Genomic DNA, 17,776 nt, shown 5'->3' on the forward strand with positions numbered 1-17,776 from the left:
CTTTAAACTTTTATAAAATTTCAGTCTTATAATATTGCTGTATTGCTGCTGCTGTCGTTGTTATTTTTTATAGCCAAGTTGTTTGTTTTTATTTTTATTATTGTTTTTGTTTTTTCATCTTTTATTAAATGACACAAAATATCCATTAACATTTTCAATTTTGAAGCAAAACAGGGAAAAAAAATATAATATTAGCATTTGCAGACAACTTTATCATCATGGCTGTACAAAGATTAGGGTGGACCAGAACCAATTAAAAAAAGGAAGGAACTTCAGTTCTAGTTCTGATTCTACTTCAGTTCTAGTTCAGTTCTAGTTCAGTTCTAGTTCAGTTCTAGTTCAGTTCTAGTTCAGTTCTAGTTCAGTTCTAGTTCAGTTCTAGTTCAGTTCTAGTTCAGTTCTAGTTCAGTTCTAGTTCAGTTCTAGTTCAGTTCTAGTTCAGTTCTAGTTCAGTTCTAGTTCAGTTCTAGTTCAGTTCTAGTTCAGTTCTAGTTCAGTTCTAGTTCAACTTTAATACCGTTTTTGTACATTTCTAATTTGTCTGCTCACTCTTTCATATATATTTTTTTATAAAACCAGCACAAAGGTACTGAAAGTGTACTGAGTCCATTATTTGTTTACTTATATTTTTTTGAAGTTATATTTTGTTGTATACTTATTAAAAAAACTGTATAGAAGTTTATATTTATGAAAATTTTATGATCAGTGTCTGTTTTGCTAAATATTCTGACTAAAAATAATAAAAAGTTTTCGTTGACTGTAATGAAAATTCGATGTAACTGTTACTGATGCTGATACTTTTGCTGTCTGCTTAATTTTGCTTAGAACTAGACCTCATCATAGTTCAGTGAAATGTTTCTTTGGGGAAAAATATTTGCACAAGAAGAAAAAGTTCAAATTTATGTTCTTATCATTCATAAATTAAACTTTAAGCAAATGGAAGTTTTTTTCTTTTATATTTTGTTTGTATAACATTTAAGAAAATAAGAGCAATATATATAAATTCATTTTGGAATGAATATTTTAGTTGAAAACATTTTAAAAATGTTCTGCTGAGTGTAGAATTCTGCACACTCTGGTTTGTCTTCTGATAATTGCCGCTATTAAAAAGTTATTTTTTTTTAAATTTTCTTTTCTCATAATTTTCGTTTAATTTTTTTTCATTCCAAAAGCTAAAGTTTTGTTTTAATAATTTCTGTTTAAAATTAATTAATTTTTTTTCAAACATACTGCAAGTTATTTTTAAGTTTGTTTAAAACTTCTAACTTATGTATAAATTCAAGTTATATTTATGATTCTGGTGAAAATTGTTGTTTAGTTGCTGCAAACCAAATATGTATGAGTAGTATTCAATTAAAATGCACAAATATGAAATTCCAAAAAGTATGTATGTTTTAAATATGGATTCAACTGAATTTTAGCTATAGTTTTTGCGAATTGCTTTTTGTAAACTATTTTTTGTTATTTAGCAAAGCGAACTAAAATGTCAATCATCATTTTGCAGTAAAATAACCTTGGCAACTGTTGGATCTGTAACTCTCTTTCTATTTTCCGCAATAAAACTAAAAGCGACCACAAAAAATCTGCAGAAACAATTGACAAAGTAACATAAACTGGGGTATAAATGAGAGACTAACAACATAAATACATAAAATTGGAAGGGTGGTGACAAAAATAAGTGGACAGATTAAAATCATTAAAACGAGAAGGAAAAAATATGAACCTGAACATTTGAAGAGACACGAATCTGGACGTTACACTTGACAAGTCATTAAACAATACATAAGACAAGACATAACACAAGACATAAGACAAGACATAAGACAAGACATAAGACAAGACATAAGACAAGACATAAGACAAGACATAAGACAAGACATAAGACAAGACATAAGACAAGACATAAGACAAGACATAAGACAAGACATAAGACAAGACATAAGACAAGACATAAGACAAGACATAAGACAAGACATAAGATAAGACAAGGCATACGACAAGACAAAAGACTAGACAAAGACTATACAAAGACTAGACAAAGACTAGACAAAGACTAGACAAAGACTAGACAGAGACTAGACAGAGACTAGAGAAGGACTAGACAAAGACTAGACAAAGACTAGACAAATACTAGACAAAGACTAGACAAAGACTAGACAAATACTAGACAAAGACTAGACAAAGACTAGACAAAGACTAGACAAAGACTAGACAAAGACTAGACATAGACTAGACATAGACTAGACAAAGACTAGACAGAGACTAGACAGAGACTAGACAGAGACTAGAGAAGGACTAGACAAAGACTAGACAAAGACTAGACAAAGACTAGACAAAGACTAGACAAAGACTAGACAAAGACTAGACAGAGACTAGACATAGACTAGACAAAGACTAGACAGAGACTAGACAGAGACTAGACAGAGACTAGACAGAGACTAGACAGAGACTAGACAAAGACTAGACAAAGACTAGACAAAGACTAGACAAAGACTAGACAAAGACTAGACAAAGACTAGACAAAGACTAGACAAAGACTAGACAAAGACTAGACAAAGACTAGTCAAAGACTAGACAAAGACTAGACAGAGACTAGACAGAGACTAGAGAAGGACTAGACAAAGACTAGACAAAGACTAGACAGAGACTAGAGAAGGACTAGACAAAGACTAGACAAAGACTAGACAGAGACTAGACAGAGACTAGAGAAGGACTAGACAAAGACTAGACAAAGACTAGACAAATACTAGACAAAGACTAGACAAAGACTAGACAAAGACTAGACAAAGACTAGACAAAGACTAGACAGAGACTAGACATAGACTAGACAAAGACTAGACAGAGACTAGACAGAGACTAGACAGAGACTAGACAGAGACTAGAGAAGGACTAGACAAAGACTAGACAAAGACTAGACAAAGACTAGACAAAGACTAGACAAAGACTAGACAAAGACTAGACAAAGACTAGACAAAGACTAGACAAAGACTAGACAAAGACTAGACAGAGACTAGACATAGACTAGACAAAGACTAGACAGAGACTAGACAGAGACTAGACAGAGACTAGAGAAGGACTAGACAAAGACTAGACAAAGACTAGACAAAGACTAGACAAAGACTAGACAAAGACTAGACAAAGACTAGACAAAGACTAGACAAAGACTAGACAAAGACTAGACAAAGACTAGACAAAGACTAGACAAAGACTAGACAAAGACTAGACAAAGACTAGACAAAGACTAGACAAAGACTAGACAAAGACTAGACAAAGACTAGACAAAGACTAGACAAAGACTAGACAAAGACTAGACAAAGACTAGACAAAGACTAGACAAAGACTAGACAAAGACTAGACAAAGACTAGACAAAGACTAGACAAAGACTAGACAAAGACTAGACAAAGACTAGACAAAGACTAGACAAAGACTAGACAAAGACTAGACAAAGACTAGACAAAGACTAGAAGAAGACTAGACAAAGACTAGACAGAGACTAGACAGAGACTAGAGAAGGACTAGACAAAGACTAGACAAATACTAGACAAAGACTAGACAAAGACTAGACAAAGACTAGACAAAGACTAGACAAAGACTAGAAGAAGACTAGACAAAGACTAGACAGAGACTAGACAGAGACTAGAGAAGGACTAGACAAAGACTAGACAAATACTAGACAAAGACTAGACAAAGACTAGACAAAGACTAGACAAAGACTAGACAAAGACTAGACAAAGACTAGACAAAGACTAGACAAAGACTAGACAAAGACTAGACAAAGACTAGACAAAGACTAGACAAAGACTAGACAGAGACTAGACAGAGACTAGAGAAGGACTAGACAAAGACTAGACAAATACTAGACAAAGACTAGACAGAGACTAGACATAGACTAGACAAAGACTAGACAGAGACTAGACAGAGACTAGACAGAGACTAGACAAAGACTAGACAAAGACTAGACAAAGACTAGACAAAGACTAGACAAAGACTAGACAAAGACTAGACAAAGACTAGACAAATACTAGACAAAGACTAGACAAAGACTAGACAGAGACTAGACATAGACTAGACAAAGACTAGACAAAGACTAGACAGAGACTAGACAGAGACTAGACAGAGACTAGAGAAGGACTAGACAAAGACTAGACAAAGACTAGACAAAGACTAGACAAAGACTAGACAAAGACTAGACAAAGACTGGACAAAGACTAGACAAAGACTAGACAAAGACTAGACAAAGACTAGACAAAGACTAGACAAAGACTAGACAAAGACTACACAAAGACTAGTCAAAGACTAGACAAAGACTAGACAGAGACTAGACAGAGACTAGAGAAGGACTAGACAAAGACTAGACAAAGACTAGACAGAGACTAGAGAAGGACTAGACAAAGACTAGACAAAGACTAGACAGAGACTAGACAGAGACTAGAGAAGGACTAGACAAAGACTAGACAAAGACTAGACAAATACTAGACAAAGACTAGACAAAGACTAGACAAAGACTAGACAAAGACTAGACAAAGACTAGACAGAGACTAGACATAGACTAGACAAAGACTAGACAGAGACTAGACAGAGACTAGACAGAGACTAGAGAAGGACTAGACAAAGACTAGACAAAGACTAGACAAAGACTAGACAAAGACTAGACAAAGACTAGACAAAGACTAGACAAAGACTAGACAAAGACTAGACAAAGACTAGACAAAGACTAGACAAAGACTAGACAAAGACTAGACAAAGACTAGACAAAGACTAGACAAAGACTAGACAAAGACTAGACAAAGACTAGACAAAGACTAGACAAAGACTAGACAAAGACTAGACAAAGACTAGACAAAGACTAGACAAAGACTAGACAAAGACTAGACAAAGACTAGACAAAGACTAGACAAAGACTAGACAAAGACTAGACAAAGACTAGACAAAGACTAGACAAAGACTAGACAAAGACTAGACAAAGACTAGACAAAGACTAGAAGAAGACTAGACAAAGACTAGACAGAGACTAGACAGAGACTAGAGAAGGACTAGACAAAGACTAGACAAATACTAGACAAATACTAGACAAAGACTAGACAAAGACTAGACAAAGACTAGACAAAGACTAGACAAAGACTAGACAAAGACTAGACAAAGACTAGACAAAGACTAGACAAAGACTAGACAAAGACTAGACAAAGACTAGACAAAGACTAGACAAAGACTAGACAAAGACTAGACAAAGACTAGACAAAGACTAGACAAAGACTAGACAAAGACTAGACAAAGACTAGACAGAGACTAGACAGAGACTAGAGAAGGACTAGACAAAGACTAGACAAATACTAGACAAAGACTAGACAAAGACTAGACAAAGACTAGACAAAGACTAGACAAAGACTAGACAAAGACTAGACAAAGACTAGACAGAGACTAGACATAGACTAGACAAAGACTAGACAAAGACTAGACAGAGACTAGACAGAGACTAGATAGAGACTAGAGAAGGACTAGACAAAGACTAGACAAGGACTAGATAAAGACTAGACAAAGACAATACAAAAACTAGAGATGATATTTGAAATGAGAGTAGACTAGGCATGAGACCAGAAATAAGGCTGGACTTAAAGCTAACTATTAAACATATTTACATATTAAACTATTCGTGGCACTGAACATGACACACGAATTAAATTCTATTTATGATTTTCTAATAGCGTTAAATTTTCTTCGTGCATTACCTTTTCCTTTCGCATTTACATACATGCAGTACTGCATATTTTCATTGCTCCAATACAGTAGTAGTAGTAGTAGTAGTTTTTTTTCTCTGTGATTAATATTGCCATGACGGTCATAGTAACTTTGTAATATTTTAGTAATTGGCAGAGAGAACACAAACTGAAAAAAAAGATTTAAATAAACCACATCACATCATATTTACAAAGCAATTATCGTTTGTAATTTAACCACAAAAAAATTAAAGTGCAAAAACCATAATAATCATTTTGAAATTTACAATATTTTAATGTCAACATTTTGTTGCATGCAGCACTCACTTAACAAAAATATTGCATAAATTTGCAATACATCCATCAATTTATGAAATCTTATTTACAACTGTGGTGTTAAGAAGATTAAGTGTATTAAGTGATGTATTATACAAAAATAACCACAATAGGGACAAGTTTAAGACGGAAATGTGGCAGGCAACACAGACTAAAGAAATTCGCTATTGAGATTTTTCAAAAAAGGAAAATTTAAACATTAAGGGTAGGAGTTTGAAGAGAAATAATACAAAAATTATTTGAGAATTTTTTTTAAAAAAAAAAAATGCAGTTTGTAGGGTAAGAGGTGGCAGTAGAAAAATTACTATAACTTTACACCTTATTTGAGTATGTGTCAGTTGTTGTGGTTGTTAGCCATACGAATTATCAAGAATATCATCACTAAATCAACAATAACAAACTACTAAAACAGAAAATGCAAAAAAAACATTAAAAAAACAACTGCAAAACACAAGTAATCTGCAGCAATAATTTTGTGTTTGACAATTCAAAATAACAAGAAAAAAAAAACAAACAACAACATGCTAAATCTGCTATTTGTTGTAACCAGTTTATGCAAGTAGTGTCTGTCGTCATCAAAAGAGGTTGAGGTTGGGTGTATCACAATAACTGAAACTGCAACGATTACAACAAGTGTGCAACAACAAACAGCAACTACAACCAACCAACCATCAACATTATCAACACTGACATTATCGTCAGGTTTTTAGTCAGCAAAACTGCTGCACATCTTCATCTTCATTGCCATCAATGTCAACTGTTGCAGTCATTTATTCATTCAGTCATTCATACTGACACATACACCCAACCAATCTAACCAACCTTTGCTACACTGATATGCCAGCTAAAGTTGTACAGCTGCAACCAGGGGAGGGCAGAGGAGAGAATATGCCTTCAGCTAAACAACCAACCAACCAACCAGTCAGTTAGTCAGCCAGTCAGTTAGTCAGTCAAGCTACGAGTCAACTTTGAAACATGGCTGAGGTTGATGATGATAATTCAACAAGACAATAACAATGTTACCATGTTAAAACAACAGCAACAACAAAACACCTAGAAAACAACACCGAAAAACTAAAACAATAGATAAACTGCACGAAAAAAAAATATGGGAGAAGAAAAAAAAGAAAAAACTAATACCGAATCATTACAAAGTTAAACCGTAAACATCCATCTAAACTCTGGCTCTCTCATGTCTGTCTATCTGTCTGTCTGCATCTTTATCAATGTGTGTATCACTGTAACTAAATTTAACCTTATGGTGGGTTGCATGCAACGCATTCGTTTTTTTTCATAGTATCTGCATTTTTTTTCCTAAATTTTTTTGGGTGATAAACGTGTTTTGGTTTCAAAAAAAATGAAAAAAAGAAATATTTGGCGCGTAAATCTATTTTATTACCCTAAAACAGCGAGTCAGCTACAGTAGATAAAAAAGAATTAAGCTGTAGAGTTGATTTAGCATTACTAATGTCTACTCTAATATTTAGTCTAATGTCCAGTCCAATGTTTAGTTGAATGTCTAGTCTAATATCTAGTCTTATGTCTAGTCTGCTGTCAAGTATCTTGCCTTGTCTTATATCTAGTCTAATATCCAATGTTTTGTGTAGTCTCATGAATTGTCTTTTCTCTAATTTTATTTGTAGTCTCATGTCTAATATCATATCTCATTAGTCTCAAGTCCATTATCATGTCTAGTCTTATATCTAATGTAACATTTGCTCTCATGTAAAGTATCTTGCCTAGTCTCTTCTCTAGTTTCATGTCTACTATCATCCCTAGTATTTTGCCTAGTTTCATGTACAGTCCCATTAATGATTTCATATCCAATCTCATATCTATTCTCTAGGCTACTATTCTCTAGGCTACTCAATTGACTTAACTCTACTTTCATTTCTAGTCTCTTCTCAAGCATCATGCCTTATCTCATATTCGCTTCTAGTCTCATCTCAAGTTTCAAGATTTATTACAAGTCAATTCTCTTGTCCAGACTCTTTCATAGTTTCTACTCTCACTTCTAATCTAGTCTCTAGCATCATGCCTAGTACCACTTCAAGTATCAAGACTAGTATCATGCCAATTCTCCTGTCCAGTCTCAACTCTAATTTTTAGTCTTATATCTATTCTCTTATTTTGTCTCATATCCTGCCTCTTATTTAGTCTCCTATTCATTTTCGTGTCTAGTCTCAGCTCTGGATCTAGTCAGTTCTCTAGTTTATAGTCTAGTAGAAAGTGTAATCCCTAGTCTGATGTCCAGCCAAAGGCTAGTATCATGTTATTTCTCTTGTATATATTTTACTCTAGTCTCATGTCTATAATCATACCAAGTCAGGTCTTATGTCTAGTCTTTGTCTAGTCTTTGTCTAGTCTTTGTCTAGTCTTTGTCTAGTCTTTGTCTAGTCTTTGTCTAGTCTTTGTCTAGTCTTTGTCTAGTCTTTGTCTAGTCTTTGTCTAGTCTTTGTCTAGTCTTTGTCTAGTCTTTGTCTAGTCTTTGTCTATTCTTTGTCTATTCTTTGTCTAGTCTTTGTCTAGTCTTTGTCCAGTCTTTGTCTAGTCTTTGTCTAGTCTTTGTCTAGTCTTTCTCTAGTCTTTGTCTAGTCTTTGTCTAGTTTTTGTCTAGTGTTTGTCTAGTCTTCGTCTAGTCTTTGTCTGGTATTTGTTTAGTCTTTGTCAAGTCTTTGTCTATGTCTTGTCTTATGTCTTGTCTTATGTCTTGTCTTATGTCTTGTCTTATGTCTTGTCTTATGTCTTGTCTTATGTCTTGTCTTATGTCTTGTCTTATGTCTTGTCTTATGTCTTGTCTTATGTCTTGTCTTATGTCTTGTCTTATGTCTATCAATCTCTATGTATCTCACAATGTTTCTGTCTAGGCTTTTTAAATGATTGTAAGGTATTTTAGAGTCGCTGTGTTCGGACTTTCATTTCTTTGTTATAATTTATCTATAGTTCAATATTTGCTAGTATTTTTTTTTATCAAGTACAGCTAAATTGTTATACAAAGTTTCGCAAAAAAAAATATATCGCAACACCAGTATAAATTACTTGCAAAGACATCAAAATCCCAGCAACGACAACAATGTAAATAAATTCATTACACATACTGCTATAGAGAGCAGTCAATGCAGTATTAGTGGAGTAGAATATGGAGTCTTAACTGCAGCGATAATAAAAAATAACAGCTTTTTTAACACTAATACACATAGACGTATCCATGTATGCATTATTAGGATTATAGTCATAGTATCACTCCGCTTGCAACTCTTACTTCCGGCTTTATGACACTTTAGATTTAGTGGGATTCAGTTATTATTGTATGATGTCAGCTGGTTTTTTACTGGTGGCCAGTGTCAGGAAGAAAAAATCTATATTTAAAACGTGTTGTTAATTCTCTGGAGTGAGTTAGTGTAAAATAAAAAATAATAAAAAATTTAGCCTATAAAAATGTTGAATGAAGAAATGCTTAAATATTCTGCTGATTTAATACCTTAAATGTCTCATTTTGTACAATAAATGAAAAAAAAAACTTTTCTTTACTGCTTTTTTGTTTAATGCCTCATTTAGCAAAGTTAACTAATTTTAAAAATATTTGCCAAATGTGCTGCTTATTTATATGCAGTTAGCAGCATCAACACAAAAGCAAACTCAAACAATTCTGAAGTTTTTTTTTTCCTGCTTCTAAAAAAGGACGAAATTTTGGTTGTTTCAAAAACGGTTTAATAATAATGGCACCCAATGGTGTCATACATAGATGGCGTATCCCTCTTTGTTATTGTTTTTTTTTTGTTTTCGTTTCCTATTTAAACATTTATTATACTCTTACTGTATATACAAACACACATACACTCAGATACTTTTATAGAAATGATGATGCTAGTGTGGCAGCACAACATCTACAACTGGTAACCTAAACGTCATCATCATTCTTGCCGCACACTCTCGCATCCATACATGCAACCAACAACCTACTTAAATGCATATGCAGCAGCAGCAGCAGGCAATACTAATTCACATACGCATTCGTGCCCCTATTCACTCACATACACTCACGTAGTGAATAGACACACTCACACATATATTTAATACAAGTGACTATTGTGTTTCATGGACTCATAAAGAAAAAGAAAAAAAAAAAGTATGAATATGTTTGTAATTCTCTCACACACATAGACACACACACATACTTACATACATACTTGCATGCATTTTTACAAATTTACACACACCGACTCAACATAGAAATGTTCATGTATAAATTTTAAAAATTACAGATGTGTTTGTGTATAATTTTCATTTTTTTGGTTGCATGATATCACGAATGGTTTTAAATTCACTTGACATGTCGCATGTGTACGTGCAGCAAAAGTTGATTGCAATTGTCATCTATACGAATACTCTCATACATTTACAAAAATAGTATTACACATCTGTATGCAGCGTAGTATGATTTTTCTGTTTTTTTGGGGTGTGTTTGCTGAAATTATTAAATAGGCTGGAAAATAGTTTCTTTTATTAAAGCTAAATGGTATCATTTTGTAAAATTTTGAAATAATATCAAAACAAAATATAAAATTAGACAAAATTTTGAAACTGGATATGATCTAGACAAGACATAACACAAGACATAAGGCAAGACATAAGACAAGACATAAGACAAGACATAAGACAAGACATAAGACAAGACATAAGGCAAGACTTAAGACAAGACAAAAGACAAGACAAAAGACAAGACAAAAGACAAGACAAAAGACAAGACTTAAGACAAGACTGAAGACAAGACAAAAGACAAGACATAAGACAAGACATAAGGCAAGACATAAGAAAAGACATAAGACAAGACATAAGACAAGACATAAGACAAGACTTAAGACAAGACATAAGACAAGACAAAAGACATGACATAAGACAAGACATAAGACAAGACATAAGACAAGACTTAAGACAAGACTTAAGACAAGACAAAAGACAAGACATAAGACAAGACATAAGACAAGACATAAGACAAGACATAAGACAAGACATAAGACAAGACATAAGACAAGACATAAGACATGACATAAGACATGACATAAGACAAGACTTAAGACAAGACATAAGACAAGACATAAGACAAGACATAAGACAAGACATAAGACAAGACATAAGACAAGACATAAGACAAGACATAAGACAAGACATAAGACAAGACAAAAGACAAGACAAAAGACAAGACTTAAGACAAGACTTAAGACAAGACATAAGACAAGACATAAGACAAGACATAAGACAAGACATAAGACAAGACATAAGACAAGACATAAGGCAAGACTTAAGACAAGACAAAAGACAAGACAAAAGACAAGACTTAAGACAAGACATAAGACAAGACAAAAGACAAGACATAAGACAAGACATAAGACAAGACATAAGACAAGACATAAGACAAGACTTAAGACAAGACATAAGACAAGACAAAAGACAAGACTTAAGACAAGACATAAGACAAGACATAAGACAAGACATAAGACAAGACATAAGACAAGACATAAGACAAGACATAAGGCAAGACTTAAGACAAGACAAAAGACAAGACAAAAGACAAGACTTAAGACAAGACATAAGACAAGACATAAGACAAGACATAAGACAAGACTTAAGACAAGACATAAGACAAGACAAAAGACATGACATAAGACAAGACATAAGACAAGACATAAGACAAGACTTAAGACAAGACTTAAGACAAGACAAAAGACAAGACATAAGACAAGACATAAGACAAGACATAAGACAAGACATAAGACAAGACATAAGACAAGACATAAGACAAGACATAAGACATGACATAAGACATGACATAAGACAAGACTTAAGACAAGACATAAGACAAGACATAAGACAAGACATAAGACAAGACATAAGACAAGACATAAGACAAGACATAAGACAAGACATAAGACAAGACATAAGACAAGACAAAAGACAAGACAAAAGACAAGACTTAAGACAAGACTTAAGACAAGACATAAGACAAGACATAAGACAAGACATAAGACAAGACATAAGACAAGACATAAGACAAGACATAAGGCAAGACTTAAGACAAGACAAAAGACAAGACAAAAGACAAGACTTAAGACAAGACTTAAGACAAGACTGAAGACAAGACAAAAGACAAGACATAAGACAAGACATAAGGCAAGACATAAGAAAAGACATAAGACAAGACATAAGACAAGACATAAGACAAGACTTAAGACAAGACATAAGACAAGACAAAAGACAAGACATAAGACAAGACATAAGACAAGACATAAGACAAGACATAAGACATAAGACAAGACTTAAGACAAGACATAAGACAAGACAAAAGACAAGACATAAGACAAGACATAAGACAAGACATAAGACAAGACATAAGACAAGACATAAGACAAGACATAAGACAAGACATAAGACAAGACATAAGACAAGACTGAAGACAAAAGACAAGACTTAAGACAAGACATAAGACAAGACAAAAGACAAGACATAAGACAAGACTGAAGACAAAAGACAAGACTTAAGACAAGACTGAAGACAAGACAAAAGACAAGACATAAGACAAGACATAAGGCAAGACATAAGACAAGACTTAAGACAAGACATAAGACAAGACATTAGACAAGACTTAAGACAAGACAAAAGACAAGACATAAGACAAGACATAAGACAAGACATAAGACAAGACATAAGACAAGACATAAGACAAGACATAAGACAAGACAAGACATAAGACAAGACATAAGACAAGACTTAAGACAAGACAAAAGACAAGACATAAGACAAGACATAAGACAAGACATAAGACAAGACATAAGACAAGACATAAGACAAGACATAAGACAAGACATTAGACAAGACTTAAGACAAGACAAAAGACAAGACATAATACAAGACATAATACAAGACATAAGACAAGACATAAGACAAGACATAAGACAAGACATAAGACAAGATATAAGACAAGACATAAGACAAGACATAAGACAAGACATAAGACAAGACATAAGACAAAACATAAGAATAGGCATAAGACAAGACATAAGACAAGACATAAGACAAGACATAAGACAAGACATAAGACAAGACATAAGACAAGACATAAGACAAGACATAAGACAAGACAAAAGACAAGATATAATACAAGACATAAGACAAGACATAAGACAAGACTTAAGACAAGACAAAAGACAAGACTTAAGACAAGACTGAAGACAAGACAAAAGACAAGACATAATACAAGACATAAGACAAGACATAAGACAAGACATTAGACAAGACATAAGACAAGACATAAGACAAGACATAAGACAAGACATAAGACAAGACATAAGACTAGACATAAGACAACACATAAGACAAGACATAAAACAACACATAAGACAACACATAAGACAAGACATAAGACAAAACATAAGACAAGACATAAGACAAGACATAAGACAAGACATAAGACAAGACATAAGACAAGACATAAGACAAGACATAAGACAAGACATAAGACAAGACATAAGACAAGACATAAGACAAGACATAAGACAAGACATAAGACAAGACATAAGACAAGACATAAGACAAGACATAAGACAAGACATAAGACAAGACATAAGACAAGACATAAGACAAGACATAAGACAAGACATAAGACAAGACATAAGACAAGACATAAGACAAGACATAAGACAACACATAAGACAAGACATAAGAATAGGCATAAGACAAGACATAAGACAAGACATAAGACAAGACATAAGACAAGACATAAGACAAGACATAAGACAAGACATAAGACAAGACATAAGACAAGACATAAGACAAGACATAAGACAAGACATAAGACAAGACATAAGACAAGACATAAGACAAGACATAAGACAAGACATAAGACAAGACATAAGACAAGACATAAGACAAGACATAAGACAAGACATAAGACAAGACATAAGACAACACATAAGACAAGACATAAGAATAGGCATAAGACAAGACATAAGACAAGACATAAGACAAGACATAAGACAAGACATAAGACAAGACATAAGACAAGACATAAGACAAGACATAAGACAAGACATAAGACAAGACATAAGACAAGACATAAGACAAGACATAAGAATAGGCATAAGACAAGACATAAGACAAGACATAAGGCAAGACATAAGACAAGACATAAGACAAGACATAAGACAAGACATTAGACAAGACTTAAGACAAGACAAAAGACAAGACATAATACAAGACATAAGACAAGACATAAGACAAGACATTAGACAAGACATAAGGCAAGACATAAGACAAGATATAAGACAAGACATAAGACAAGACTTAAGACAAGACATAAGACAAGACATAAGACAAGACATAAGACAAGACATAAGACAAGACATAAGACAAGACATAAGACAAGACATAAGACAAGACATAAGACAAGACATAAGACAAGACATAAGACAAGACATAAGACAAGACAAAAGACAAGATATAATACAAGACATAAGACAAGACATAAGACAAGACTTAAGACAAGACAAAAGACAAGACTTAAGACAAGACTGAAGACAAGACAAAAGACAAGACATAATACAAGACATAAGACAAGACATAAGACAAGACATTAGACAAGACATAAGACAAGACATAAGACAAGACATAAGACAAGACATAAGACAAGACATAAGACAAGACATAAGACAACACATAAGACAAGACATAAGACAACACATAAGACAACACATAAGACAAGACATAAGACAAAACATAAGACAAGACATAAGACAAGACATAAGACAAGACATAAGACAAGACATAAGACAAGACATAAGACAAGACATAAGACAAGACATAAGACAAGACATAAGACAAGACATAAGACAAGACATAAGACAAGACATAAGACAAGACATAAGACAAGACATAAGACAAGACATAAGACAAGACATAAGACAAGACATAAGACAAGACATAAGACAACACATAAGACAAGACATAAGAATAGGCATAAGACAAGACATAAGACAAGACATAAGACAAGACATAAGACAAGACATAAGACAAGACATAAGACAAGACATAAGACAAGACATAAGACAAGACATAAGACAAGACATAAGACAAGACATAAGACAAGACATAAGACAAGACATAAGACAAGACATAAGACAAGACATAAGACAAGACATAAGACAAGACATAAGACAAGACATAAGACAAGACATAAGACAAGACATAAGACAAGACATAAGACAAGACATAAGACAAGACATAAGACAAGACATAAGACAAGACATAAGACAAGACATAAGACAAGACATAAGACAAGACATAAGACAACACATAAGACAAGACATAAGAATAGGCATAAGACAAGACATAAGACAAGACATAAGACAAGACATAAGACAAGACATAAGACAAGACATAAGACAAGACATAAGACAAGACATAAGACAAGACATAAGACAAGACATAAGACAACACATAAGACAAGACATAAGACAAGACATAAGAATAGGCATAAGACAAGACATAAGACAAGACATAAGACAAGACATAAGACAAGACATAAGACAAAATTTTGGAAAAAAAAATTTAATTTTGTTTACTAAAAATATTTAAAATTTGTATTTTAAAATATAATTTGGTGAAGGGTATACAAGATTCGGCACAGCCGATTATAGCTCTCTAACTTGTTTTTATACCCTTCACCATCGTGAGAAGGGTATATATAAGTTTGTCATTCCGTTTGTAATTTCCAAAATATAATTTGCCGACCCTATAAAGTATATTCTGGATCCTTATAGATAGCGGAGTCGATTAAGCCATGTCCGTCTGTCTGTCTGTTGAAATCAATTTTCTGAAGACCGCAGATATCTTCGGGATTCAATCTTCAGACATGCTTTCGAGAAGTTTCCTATTTAATATCAGCAAAATCGGTCCACAAATGGCTGAGATATGAGTAAAAAACCAGGACAACCTCGATTACTATGTCATTAATATAGACAATATAGATATCTAATGATAGATATTTCAAAGACCTTTGCAACGACTTATATAAGACCATAGTAAGTTGGACCTACAATGGGTCAAAATCGGAAAATTTTAAAAAAATCCAAAATTTTTTTTTGAATTTAAAAAAAAATTTAAATTTAAAAAAAATTTAAATTTAAAAAAAAAATTTAAATTTAAAAAAAAAATTTATATTGAAAAAAACAACTTAGGAAAAAAAAAATTATTTTGTTTACCTAAAAATATTTAAAATTTGTATTTTGAAGTATAAATTGGTGCAGGGTATATAATATAGCTCCCACTTGTTTTTTTAAAAAAATTGTTCACAATCAATTTCTTCTATCACTACATCAGGGAATTGAAATAAAAATATTTCAATTCCCTGATGTAGTGAACCTTAGACACCACTTGCTCTCCTACCCAATTTATCCAAGTTCACATACATTTGTAATATTTTTGTTTTATTATTTTCAAACTTCAGTCTTGTGTTTTTTGAGAGTTTTTTTGGTGTGTGTATGATTCCTGTGTGAGTAGTATGTATTGTTTTTTTGGCTTCGTTTCTATGAGGTTTCATTGTTAAATCTAAGGATAATATGTTGGTGTATTTGACATATGAACTACAACAATAACCCAAAACACAATACACATGTACGAAATAGTGTTTCTTTATATATTTTTTTTTTCTATTTTTTTTTTGGAAAAGTCCTTAGTTTTGGTTTGTTATACAGCAGCCATAGTCATAGCCACATCAACATGAAGCATGAAACCATCAGGTTGTTTAAACAAATCACAGTTTTCACTATAAATAAAACACCACAACAGCCAGAGTCAAAATGAAAGATGACTAGACAGAAACCTCTAACATTTCACTTGATTCCTGGGTGTATAAAATATATTATTTTTTAGCATTTTCTTTTGACAATAGGTTTGTACACTTAGATATGTATGACACTAAAAGAATATATATATTTCAGATGCTGGCAGAGTTTTTCGTAATAAAAAATGATCATGTTTTATGGTCTGTAGCCAGCAACAGCCATATCATCAAACAAACCAAAAGGAAATATTGTCTACGTTGTTTGATAACACCAGCTACTTTTTACAGCATTTCATTTTATGGCTGTAGTACATACGTGTCATGTGGCAAATATTTCATATATGTTTCTGTCTCCGTATCGTATCGTATTGTTGTTAATGTTTCTTGTACAATTTGAATGGCTGGTGTTTTTTTCTTTCGTTTTTCGTCCTTTTTACATTTAGTAAAGTGAGTTCTTCGCTTTCAAGTATGCGTGTTTATTCAAGTATCCTTTAAGAACATCAATTACATTTTCAATAAACGAACAGCTGTACTTCTAGTGTTACTTACAACTGCCCTTGCCCCATGTATGTACTTGCAATATACTGAGTGTACTTTGCTATCTTATTGTTCAATCTAATGCCCTTCCTGTTCTTGCATGTTGTGTATCATTTTCTTCTGTGACTTTGCTGTTGGTGTTTGGCAGTTAATATTATTTTATTTCATTTTAGGTTTTTTTTTGCTTCATTTGCTAGAGTATCATTTCATTCTATTGGCCTGACAATGTATGTCACTTAAGCGTTTTTAAGTCGCCCTTAGGTTATGATTGTTTCTGCACATATGAAAGTGAGATTCTGTGTTCTTCTAGTTGCTGTATCATTAAGTTAAAGTTAGTAAAGGAATTCTTAT

The 17,776-nt window shown here is 33.0% G+C and overlaps 2 protein-coding genes across 6 annotated transcripts in view; both read left to right on the forward strand.

Moving 5' to 3' along the window:
• LOC135953082 (Ig-like and fibronectin type-III domain-containing protein 2) overlaps nucleotides 1–17,776 on the forward strand; it is a 273,456-nt gene that overhangs the window by 217,540 nt on the left and 38,140 nt on the right. The gene's annotated exons all lie outside the window — the stretch shown is intronic.
• DCX-EMAP (Doublecortin-domain-containing echinoderm-microtubule-associated protein) overlaps nucleotides 1–17,776 on the forward strand; it is a 487,657-nt gene that overhangs the window by 217,526 nt on the left and 252,355 nt on the right. The gene's annotated exons all lie outside the window — the stretch shown is intronic.

This window comes from Calliphora vicina, chromosome 3, assembly GCF_958450345.1.
Source record: "Calliphora vicina chromosome 3, idCalVici1.1, whole genome shotgun sequence".
NCBI lineage: Eukaryota > Metazoa > Arthropoda > Insecta > Diptera > Calliphoridae > Calliphora > Calliphora vicina.